Genomic DNA, 13,667 nt, shown 5'->3' with positions numbered 1-13,667 from the left:
CTTGACCTTTAATACTGACCGCTGATTGAAATTGATCTCAACCGTTGATGAATTCGAGGAAAGTCTATTTAAGAGACCCTCATCTATTCATTTTGAAAGGTTGAATGAGAAGTTGCATCAAATTATTGCTAGAATTCATACTCACATTTGGTCATATTCACATACGCAAAAATCAAGTTTGACCAAAAGTTGACTAGATTTAACCACGGTTGGCTTGAGTTGACTAGTTTCGAAAAAAAATTCTAATAATTAAATGAAATTATTTAATTAAATAGAGTATTTTCTTCTAATTAATTAAACAAAGTTATTTAATTAAATGAGAAGCCATTCCTGATTAATTAAATAAAGTTATTTAATTAAATAAGAAAAGTGTCTCTAATTAATTAAAGATTATTTAATTAAATAGAAAAAGTAATTATGAGAGAATATCTCATTTTATTAAATTAAATATCTCAACAAAATCTCTCTTCAGTTCAAAAAGGAAAATTTTCAGTTTACTATTGACCAAAAATGAGTTAAATCAGTTAACTTTTTTTTCTACTCAAATTGAATCAGTTAACTCCTTATTTTACTCAAATTAAATCTGTTAACTCCCTTTAATTTAGAAATCTCCCTTTATGACTGAACTTCACCTTTAATTCTGACCATTGATTGAAATCGATCTCAACCATTGATGAATTCTAAGAAAGTCTATTTAAGAGACCCTCATCTCTTCATTTTGAAAGGTTGAATGAGAATTTGCATCGAATTGTTGCTGGAATTCATACTCACATTTGCTCATATTAACATACGCAAAGATCAAGTTTGACCAAAAGTTGACCAGATTTAACCACGGTTGACTTGAGTTGACTAATTTTGAAAAGAATTTTTAAATAATTAAACGAAATTATTTAATTAAATGGAGTACTTACTTCTATTTAACTAAACAAAGTTATTTAATTAAATGAGAAGCCATTCCTAATTAATTAAATAAAGTTATTTAATTAAATAAGAAAAGTGTCTTTAATTAATTAAGGATTATTTAATTAAATAGAAAAAGTAATTATGAGAGCATATCTCATTTTATTAAATTAAATATCTCAACAAAATCTCTCTTCAGTTCAAAAAGGGAAATTTTTAGTTTATTATTGATCAAAAATGAGTTAAATTTGTTTACTCCTTTTTCTACTCAAATTGAATCAGTTAACTCCTTATTTTACTCAAATTAAATTTGTTAACTCCCTTTTAATTTGGAAATCTCCCTTTATGACTGAACTTCACCTTTAATCCTGACCGTTGATTGAAATCGATCTCAACCGTTAATGAATTCCAAGAAAGTCTATTTAAGAGACCCTTATCTCTTCATTTTGAAAGGTTTAATGAGAATTTGCGTCGAATTGCTGCTGGAATTCATACTCACATTTGCTCATATTCACATACGCAAAGATCAAATTTGACCAAAAGTTGACCAGATTTAACCATGGATGATTTGGGTTCACTAGTTTTGAAAAGAATTTTTACATAATTAAACTAAACTAATTAATTAAATGAAATACTTACTTCTAATTAATTAAACAATGTTATTTAATTAAATGAGAAGCCATTCCTAATTTATTAAATGAAGTTATTTAATTAAATAAGAAAAGTGTCTCTAATTAATTAAAGATTATTTAATTAAATAGAAAAAGTAATTATGAGAGCATATCTCATTTTATTAAATTAAATATCTCAAAAAAATCTCTCTTCAGTTCAAAAAAGGAAATTTCCGGTTCACCATTGATCAAAAATGAGTTAAATCAGTTAACTCCTTCTTCTACTAAAATTCAATCAGTTAACTCCTCATTTTACTCAAATTAAATTTGTTAACTCCCTTTAATTCGGAAATCTCCTTTTATGACTGAACTTCACCTTTAATCTCGATCGTTGATTGAAATTGATCTCAACCATTGATGAATTTCAAGAAAGTCTATTTAAAAGACCCTCGTCTCTTCATTTTGAAAGGTTGAATGAGAATTTGCATCGAATTGTTGCTGGAATTCGTACTCACATTTTCTCATATTCACATACGCAAAGATCAAGTTTGACCAAAATTTGACCAGATTTAACCACGGTTGACTTGAGTTGACTAGTTTCGAAAAGAATTTTGAAATAATTAAACAAAATTATTTAATTAAATGGAGTACTTACTTGTAATTAATTAAACAAAGTTATTTAATTAAATGAGAAGCCATTCCTAATTAATTAAATAAAGTTGTTTAATTAAATAAGAAAAGTGTCTCTAATTAATTAAAGATTATTTAATTAAATAGAAAAAGTAATAATGAGAGCATATCTCATTTTATTAAATTAAATATCTCAACAAAATCTCTCTTTAGTTCAAAAAGGGAAATTTCCAATTCACTATTGATCACAAATGAGTTAAATCAGTTAACTCCATTTTCTACTCAAATTGAATTAGTTAACTCCTTATTTTACTCAAATTAAATCTGTTAACTCCCTTTAATTTGAAAATCTCCTTTTATGACTGAACTTCACTTTTAATCCTGAAGGTTGATTGAAATCGATCTCAACCAATGATGAATTCAAAGGAAAGTCTATTTAAGAGACCCTGATCTCTTCATTTTGAAAGGTTGAATGAGAATTTGCATCGAATTGTTGTTGGAATTCACACTCACATTTGCTCATATTCACATACGCAAATATCATGTTTGACCAAAAGTTGATCAAATTTAACCACGGTTGACCTGAGTTGACTAGTTTTGAAAAGAATTTTGAAATAATTAAACGAAATTATTTAGTTAAATGGAGTACTTACTTCTAATTAATTAAACAAACTTATTTAATTAAATGAGAAGCCATTGCTAACTAATTAAATGAAGTTATTTAATTAAATAAGAAAACTGTCTCTAATTAATTAAAGATTATTTAATTAAATAGAAAAAGTAATTATGAGAGCATATCTAATTTTATTAAATTAAATGTCTCAACAAAATCTCTATTCAGTTCAAAAAGGGAAATTTCCTTTTCACTATTGATAAAAAATGAGTTAAATCAGTTAACTCAATTTTCTACTCAAATTGAATCAGTTAACTACCTATTTTACTCAAATTAAATCTATTAACTCACTTTAATTTGAAAATCTCCCTTTATGACTGAACTTCACCTTTAATCTTGACCGTTGATTGAAATCGATCTTAACCCTTGATGAATTCCAAGAAAGTCTATTTAAGAGACCCTCATCTCTTCATATTAAAAGGTTAAATGAGAATTTGTATCGAATTGTTGTTGGAATTCATACTCACATTTGCTCATATTCACATACGCAAATATCAAGTTTGACCAAAAGTTGACCAAATTTAACCACGGTTGACATGAGTTGACTAGTTTGAAAAAGAATTTTAAAATAATTAAATGAAAATATTTAATTAAATAGAGTACTTCTAATTAATTAAACAAAATTATTTAATTAAATGAGAAGCCATTCCTAAGTAATTAAATGAAGTTATATAATTAAATAATAAAATTGTCTCTAATTAATTAAAAATTATTTAATTAAATAGAAAATGTAATTATTAGAGCATATCTAATTTTATTAAATTAAATATCTCAACAAAATATCTCTTCAGTTCAAAAAGGGAAATTTTCAGTTCACTATTGATCAAAAATGAGTTAAATCAATTAACTCCTTTTTCAACTCAAATTGAATCAGTTAACTCCTTATTTTACTCAAATTAAATCTGTTAACTCTCTTTAATTTGGAAATCTCCCTTTATAACTGAACCTCACATTTAATCCTGACCGTTGATTGAAATCGATCTCAACCCTTGATGAATTCCAAGAAAGTGTATTTAAGCGACCCTCATCTCTTCATTTTGAAAAGTTGAATGAGAATTTGTATTGAATTGTTGCTCGAATTCATACTCACATTTGCTCATATTCACATACGGAAAGATCAAGTTTAATCAAAAGTTGACCAGATTTAACCACGGTTGACTTGGGTTAACTAGTTTCGAAAAGAATTTTAAAATAATTAAACAAAATTATTTAATTAAATGGAGTACTTACTTCTAATTAATTGAACAAAGTTATTTAATTAAATGAGAAGCCATTCTTAACTAATTAAATGAAGTTATTTAATTAAATAAGAAAAGTGTCTCTAATTAATTAAAGATTATTTAATTAAATAAAAAAATTAATTATGAGAGCATATCACATTTTATTAAATTAAATATCTCAACAAAATCTCTCTTCAGTTCAAAAAGAGAAATTTTCAGTTCAGTATTGATCAAAAATGAGTTAAATCAGTTAACTCCTTTTTCTACTCAAATTGAATCAGTTAACTCTTTATTTTCCTCAAATTAAATCTGTTAACTTCCTTTAATTTGGAAATCTCCATTTATGACTGAACTTCACCTTTAATCTTGACCGTTGATTGAAATCGATCTCAACCGTTGATGAATTCCAGGAAAGTGTATTTAAGAGACCCTCATCTCTTCATTTTGAAAGGTTGAATGAGAATTTGCATCAAATTGTTTCTGGAATTCATACTCACATTTGCTCATATTGACATACGCAAAGATCATGTTTCACCAAAAGTTGACCAGATTTAACCACAGTTGATTCGAGTTGACTAGTTTCGAAAAGAATTTTTAAATAATTAAACATAATTATTTAATTAAATGGAGAACTTACTTCTAATTAATTAAACAAAGTTATTTAATTAAATGGAGAACTTACTTCTAATTAATTAAACAAATTTATTTAATTAAATGAGAAGTCATTCCTAACTAATTAAATGAAGTAATTTAATTAAATAAGAAAAGTGTCTCTAATTAATTAAAGATTATTTAATTAAATAGAAAAAGTAATTATGAGAGCATATGTTATTTTATTAAATTAAATATCTCAACAAAATCTCTCTTTAGTTCAAAAAGGGAAATTTCCAGTTCACTATTGATCAAAAATGAGTTAAATGAGTTAACTCCTTTTTCTACTCAAATTGAACCAATTAACTCCTTATTTTACTAAAATTAAATCTGTTAACTCTCTTTAATTTGGAAATCTCCCTTTATGACTAAACCTCACCTTTAATACTGACCGTTGATTTAAATCGATCCCAACCATTGATGAATTCTAGGAAAGTCTATTTAAAAGACTCTCATCTCTTCATTTTGAAAGGTTGAATGAGAATTTGCATCAAATTGTTGCTGAAATTCATTCTTACATTTTCTCATATTCACATATGCAAAGATCAAGTTTGACCAAAAGTTGACCAAATTTAACCATGGTTGATTTGAGTTGACTAGTCTCGAAATTCTTTTTGAAATAATTAAAAAAATTATTTAGCTAAATGGAGTACTTACTTCTAATTAATTAAACAAAGTTATTTAATTAAATGAAAAGCCATTCCTAACTAATTAAATAAAGTTATTTAATTAAATAAGAAAAGTGTTTCTAATTAATTAAAGATTATTTAATTAAATAGAAAAAGTAATTATGAGAGCATATCTCATTTTATTAAATTAAATATGTCAAAAAAATCTGTCTTCAGTTCAAAAAGGGAAATTTCTAGTTCACTATTGATCAAAAATGAATTAAATCAGTTAACTCCTTTTTCTACTCAAATTGAATCAGTCAACACCTTATTTTAATCAAATTAAATCTATTAACTCTCTTTAATTTTGAAAGGTTGAATTAGAATTTGCATCGAATTATTGCTGGAATTCATACTCACATTTGCGATTATTCACATACCCAAAGATCAAACTTGACCAAAAGTTGACAAGATTTAACCACGGTCGACTTGAGTTGACTAGTTTTGAAAAGAATTTTAAAATAATTTAAAAAAATTATTTAATTAAATGGAGTACTTACTTCTAATTACATAAACAAAGTTATTTAATTAAATAAGAAGCCATTCCTAACTAATTAGATGAAGTTATTTAATGAAATAAGAAAAGTGTCTCTAATTAATTAAAGATTATTTAATTAAATAGAAAAAGTAATTATGAGAGCATATCTCATTTTATTAAATTAAATATCTCAACAAAATCTCTCTTCAGTTCAAAAAGGAAAATTTTCAATTCACTATTGATCAAAAATGAGTTAAATCAGTTAACTTCTTTTTCTACTCAAATTGAATCAGTTAGCTCCTTATTTTACTCAAATTAAATCTATTAACTCCCTTTAATTTGGAAATCTCCTTTTATGACTAAACTTCACCTTTAATCCTGACCGTTGATTGAAATCGATCTCAACTGTTGATGAATACTTGGAAAGTCGATTGAAGAGTCCCTCATCTCTTCATTTTGAAAGGTTGAATGAGAATTTGCATCGAATTTTTGCTAGAATTCATACTCACATTTTCTCATATTCACATACGCAAAGATTAAGTTTGACCAAAAGTTGACCAGATCTAACCAGGTTTGAGTCGAGTTCACTAGTTTCGAAAAGAATTTTGAAATAATTAAATGAAATTATTTAATTAAATGGAGTACTTACTTCTAATTAATTAAACAAAGTTATTTAATTAAATGAGAAGTCATTCTTAATTAATTAAATGAAATTATTTAATTAAATAAGAAAAGGGTCTCTAATTAATTAAAGATTATTTAATTAAATAGAAAAAGTAATTATAAGAGCAGATCTCATTTTATTAAATTAAATATCTCAACAAAATCTTTCTTCTATTCAAAAAAAAAAAATTTCAGTTCACTATTTATAAAAAATGAGTTAAATCAGTTAACTCCTTTTTCTACTCAAATTGAATTAGTTAACTCCTTATTTTACTCAAATTAATTCTGTTAACTCCCTTTTATTTGGAAATCTCCCTTTATGACTGAACTTCACGTTTAATCCTGATCTTTGATTGAAATCAATTTCAACCGTTGATGAATTCCAAGAAAGTCTATTTAAGAGACCCTCATCTCTTCATTTTTAAAGGTTGAATGAGAATTTGCATCGAATTGTTGCTAGAATTCATACTCACATTTGCCCATATTCACATACGCAAAGATCAAGTTTGACCAAAAGTTGACCAGATTTAACCACGGTTGACTTGAGTTGACTAGTTTTGAAAAGAATTTTAAATTAATTAAACGAAATTATTTATTTAAATGGAGTACTTACTTCTAATTAATTAAACAAAGTTATTTAATTAAATGAGAAGCCATTCATAATTAATTAAATGAAGTTATTTAATTAAATAAGAAAAGTCTCTCTAATTAATTAAAGATTATTTAATTAAATAGAAAAAGTAATTATAAGAGCAGATCTCATTTTATTAAATTAAATATCTCAACAAAATCTCCCTTTAGTTCAAAAAGGGAAATTTCTAGTTCACTATTGATAAAAAGTGAGTTAAATGAGTTAACTCCTTTTTCTACTCAAATTGAATCAGTTAACTCCTTATTTTACTTAAATTAAATCTGTTAACTCCCTTTAATTTGCAAATCTCCCTTTATGACTGAACTTCACCTTTAATCCTGACCGTTGATTGAAATCGATCTCAATCGTTGATGAATTCTAGGAAAGTCTATTTAAGAGACCCTCATCTCTTCATTTTGAAAGCTTGAATGAGAATTTGCATCGAATTGTTTCTAGAATTCATACTCACATTTGATCATATTCACATACGCCAAGATCAAGTTTGACCAAAAGTTGACCAGATTTAACCACGATTGAGTTGAGTTAACTAGTTTCGAAAAGAAAATTGAAATAATTAAATAAAATTATTTATTTAAATGGAGTACTTACTTCTAATTAATTAAATAAAGTTATTTAATTAAAAGAGAAGCCATTACTAATTAATTAATTGAAGTTATTTAATTAAATAAGAAAAGTGTCTCTAATTAATTAAAGATTATTTAATTAAATAGAAAAAGTAATTATAAGAGCAGATCTCATTTTATTAAATTAAATATCTCAACAAAATCTCTCTTCAGTTCAAAAAGGAAACTTTCCAGTTCATTATTGATCAAAAATGAGTTAAATCAGTTAACTCCTTTTTCTACTCAAATTGAATCAGTTAACTCCTTATTTTACTCAAATTAAATCTGTTAACTCAATTTAATTTGGAAATCTCCCTTTATGACTGAACTTCACCTTTAATCGTGACCGTTGATTGAAATTGATGTCAACCGTTGATGAATTCCAAGAAAGTCTATTTAAGAGACTCTCATCTCTTCATTTTGAAAGGTTGAATGAGAATTTGCATCGTATTGTTGCTGGAATTCATACTCACATTTGCTCATATTCACATACGCAAAGATCAAGGTTGACCAAAAGTTGACCAGATTTAACTACGATTGACTTGAGTTGACTAGTTTCGAAATGAATTTTGAAATAATTAAACGAAATTATTTAATTAAATGGATTACTTACTTCTAATTAATTAAATAAAGTTATTTAATTAAATGAGAAGCCATTCCTAATTAATTAAATGAAGTTATTTAATTAAATAAGAAAAGTGTCTCTAATTAATTAAAGATTATTTAATTAAATAGAAAAAGTAATTATGAGAGCATATCTTATTTTATTAAATTAAATGTCTCAACAAAATCTCTCTTCAGTTCAAAAAGGAAAAATTTCAGTTCACTATTGATCAAAAATGAGTTAAATCAGTTAACTTCTTTTTCTACTCAAATTGAATTAGTTAACTCCTTATTTTACTCAAATTAAATCTGTTAATTCTCTTTAATTTGAAAATCTTCCTTTATGACTGAACTTCACCTTTAATCCTGACTGTTGATTGAAATCGATCTCAACCGTTGATGAATTCCAAGAAAGTCTATTTAAGAGACCCTCATCTATTCATTTTGAAAGGTTGAATGAGAATTTGCATCGAATTGTTGTTGAAATTGATACTCATATTTACTCATATTCACATACGCAAAGTGTAATGCCCCACCAAGGGATCCGAAGAATTTCACTAAGTTTGCCAAACAATTTTTTTTTTAAAATATGAAAGTAAAACCATTTACAGCTTACGCATAGTAATTGAAGCAATAGCAACATAACATAAGATAATAGGTTACATTCTTTAAATATTCCTTAACGTTGAATCACATCTAAATTAACTATTCATCTAACATCACATCCTTTTTAAATAACAATGATACATTCAATGTTCATAAATTATATTTTCAGATTGCTCAATCATCCACCATACATATCACAGGGTATGAAAAGATTAAAAGAATAAACATCATTGTAAATAAATTACATCATCATCTAATATTAATCCATGATGTAATAACATAACGAAACCATAACCATACATGATACATAATCATTATAAAGATATAAACATCCATCATAAAAGATAACCATATATCACAAATATAAATAACTAAGTGCACGGTTCCTCCCAACTGTAAATAGCATCATTAGATCATCGTGGATCCTAGCCATCCCTCCATGCGTAACATTCCAAAGCACCGAAGAGATCATCAGTATTATCATAGTAGGAATGTCACTCCTAAAACATCCTACTAACAAAGTAAAGCATAGGATACCATCATCTAACATATGCAAATCATCAATATAAGAAACATATCAATAAATACATCTATCATAAGGTATATCATCTATCATAATGATCCAAGAACATAATGAAGAGAAATACCAACCAAGAAAGCATTAGCCACGGTGTCTCAGACGGATCTCAAATGATAAGAGTGGAAAATACACTACCACCCGACCGCATGAAACCTAAGTAGTCCACTCCCACCGTGCTGAGGAGATAATCTCAAGTCCCAAATAGGCTATCAAAACCATAAAGCATAAATCTCTATAGTCCAAGAATCCTAAAAGTATACTAACTCAAAAGTTCCATCACACAAAACTGACATCTAATTCCCAGAGGCACAACCATAACATGTAGGAAACCTACTATGCAAGCAGAAAAGTGTCATCGCAATTATCACGTACAAGTTACCCTGGCAGTTAGCTAAACTCCACGGGTCCATACTGATCTCATGCAACCACTAGTATCCTCTCATACTGACGAGGCATACTACGGAATGCACCATCGCAACCATGCGTTCTCACTACTCCCATCCTAGCCTATCCAAGCGCTCAAAGCATGGGTGAGAACCAAAACAATTATCTTTTTAGGTTCATTTAATCCCCATTTAGTGTGTAAATATTATCACTTACTAACCAAACTTACAATGAGTTACCCTTGCAGCCGTTTAGGGCCCCGACCCCCATTGCAAGTCACTTCCCGACACTACAAGTAGATTACCTACCCTAAGCTCATGGAATCATAAAATCACCATAGTCCTGTACAAGTGACTGTAAAAAAAATTCAAAAGATAATCCGTAAAAAGAATCGTCAAATATCCACAATATAAGCATCAAATATCCATAATAAGAATCATCAAATCACTAAGATAAGAATCATCAAATCTCCATGAGCATCTAGAAAAGCATCCATAGAAAATCATGACCACAACAGTTCTCTATTGGCAATTGAAGGCATCATTGGTAATCATAAGTATCTATTGGTTCTCAATAACCAAAATATATCTCAAAATAAATCACAATATCCATTGGTTCTCAACAAGAAACCAAGAATATCTCAAAATCATACTGATCGAAAACTCCAAAATAGTTGAGTCAAAACATGTCACAACATGACATCATCAAGAAATAAATCAACATTTTAGTCTCATCATGGCGACTAGAAAATAATCCAAAGATAACTGATCGATGACTCAAAAATGGTTAGCTCAAGTGTCTCATACACATACATCTCAAGTTCACACATGAAGACTAATGAACAAATACAAACATTTCATAGAGCATATGATCACATAACCATGGTTGAGCTTATATAGATCGAGACCAAATAAAATCAACATTCCATCATATCTCATAACCCCCAAGCCTCTGGTAACAACCTAGGACTGGTCAACACTAGTCAACCCAAAACTCAAAACAAGAAGCATAGAGAATGCACAATGCAGACACATGTTTTGATTTTGCTATATTATATAGTTGAATAATGTGTGGAGTTTCATTTTCCATTTTCAAGTGTAGGAGTTTTAGTTTCCATTTTCAAGTATACTTCAAGTGTCTTAAGTTTCATCATTTGACTTACATGTCAACCCATTTGTTCCCCGATAGCATTATCCTTCCATTTTTAAGAATTACATTCTAAGAATAACTTAAGGATAAATATTTACTCATTAAATCATTTGCTTTATTTGCTAAGATCCTTAATACTAATTGGATAACATAATCAAAAGATCATTATTCATTCATAAAAGAACCAATTATCAATCTTCGAATAAAAAGATTATAACTTCATTAAAATGATCAATTAACATAGGTACACCATCCATGACCTATTACATTCTAATAGTTTTCAATAAGAAACTTAATTAAGTATTACTAAAGTTTGATTCTTTTAATTTAATCGTTATCATCGTTGACAACCATATAATAGCTAAGGTCATAATTCAAGTCATAAGACTTATCAACTTCAATATAGATAATCTACAATCTCGTTAAAAGAATTATATCAATTAAATTTCTATTACATAACTTAATTATTAATTAAATCTAATTAACTCTCATTAATTGATTTAATTAATAATTGCATAACCATAGCAACGTTGTAATTAATATCAGTTAACTAATAACTAACTAGAATCCTATAAGTTAAAAGTCAACTATAATCTAGTACACAAATATTCATATTCATAGTTCAATAATAATAACTTGTTAATATTAATAATAAGCTATATTAATCTTAATAATAGATCACATTCATCATTCTTTATGAATACTAATGTTTTCTTAATTAATTCATATTAATAATAGTCATTTCAAGATAAATCTCAATCGCATACTATAATTATATTGATAACTCATTAAATATTAATCAATCATACTTCAAACCAAAAACTAATATCTTTTACAAAACTTTAATCATTACATTATCTCCAATAGATTAACTCCAATCGTATTTATTGATAACTAATCAAACCATTATTTATTAATAGTTTGCTAGTCCTTACAAACATTAATAAATAATGAACTCATCAAACTATAAATTCTCGATCTATATAATCCTTCAATATACTCATTAGTTAATATTTGACTAACTCTTAACACCATTAAGGTAAATCGACAAGTTATACAATTCTACTTATTATAATAATAACTCCATGTCAATTAATCCATTACCATTACATTCTCTTCATTAAAAATTGTCATTTCTTAAATGATTTAATATATATTAAATAATATTTAATATACATTAAATAATTAATATTAAAAGTCATCCATTCTCTATTGAAATCAATATTTCTATCCATCAGCTCTATTTACAAACTTTCCATTAAAAATCTTCATTAATTCATTTAGAACATTTTTATTAGTCTTTAGACTAATTAAATAATTATTAAATTCTAATTATATTGCTTTGATATATTATTTTTGTGAAGTTTAAGCATAAATAATTCTTGGTTATGGGAAATGAAGAAATATCTGTCTTTGAAGAAAACAGTCTCAGTACGACAGCCATATCTCCCTAATGAACCATTGGATCGGGCTGAAATTGAAATATGTTAGAGAGGGCCAAGTTGCACCAATTCTGACTGGAGTGATCGAATAAATTTGATCTCGATAAAAAGTTATGAATGACTGAGTTCGGGTCTATCCAAGAGAAGCGACAGGACAATTTGTGATGAATTAAGAATTTCCTCTTAAAAGGTAATTGTTCTCTAAATTTATCCAATAATTTCACTAATGGATTTGGTCATAAATCTTGAAACCATTTTCAAATCTATTTCAATTTGATTCTAATTCGAATCCAAACCCGTTTAGATCCAATTTTTTTCTTAATTGGATCTAGGATTTTTCTATTATTTTTTTTGCAACCATGCATATCTAGATTTCAATTTAATTGTAGATTTAATCACAAAGAGTATTCAGACACATATAACAAACATGATGAAGACAAGAAGAGAAATAGTGCAAAGAGAATATGCGAATATCATGAGTGCACCTAGACACTGATGCTAATCCGCCATGCCTCAAAAAGTCCATAGAAAATCCTTTCCTTCCCCATCATTTGCAATTCCTCCAAGATCCAAGCCAACCAAATCCTCCAAGTGACTAGAAGAGCTAGAAGGAACATAGAAGCATGTAGAAAATATATGAGCATATGAACTTCTCCAGTGCATGTAAGCTTTCAAGCTTCCATTTTAAGCTTGTAGCTTATAGCTTCCATTCAGCCTGTAGCTTGTAGCTTCCATTAAGCTTGTTCAAACACACTAGGAGAGCCTCTATTTAAAGGCCTCTAAGATGCATCTAGAATGTCTCTAGAAACAACTAGAAGATAAGCATGACAACCAAGCATGAGTCTTCTCCAATCTTCTAGATGAGTCTTAAGATTGTAGACACCATATGCTCAAATAAAATGCTAACTTCTAAGTCTAGACAACTAGTGCATTCTTAGAGTGCAAACTCCAGTGTTGTCTACATGACAACTCTCGAGAATTTTCTAACTCCTATGTGAGCAAATATTAAAATAATGCACATTAATTAATATAATATTTACTTTTACTCTTTCCAATTTAATTTATTTAGTTATTAAATCTCATGCACTTACTATAATAATTCCATTTTTCAATCTTAATATATTTATATTTTAATCACATGAAATCTAGAATCTT

Source organism: Cupressus sempervirens, chromosome 5 (genome assembly GCF_028749045.1).
Source record: "Cupressus sempervirens isolate cs-2001-9-10 chromosome 5, ASM2874904v1, whole genome shotgun sequence".
Classification (NCBI taxonomy): Eukaryota; Viridiplantae; Streptophyta; class Pinopsida; order Cupressales; family Cupressaceae; genus Cupressus; species Cupressus sempervirens.
Note: the sequence above shows the minus strand (reverse complement) of the source record.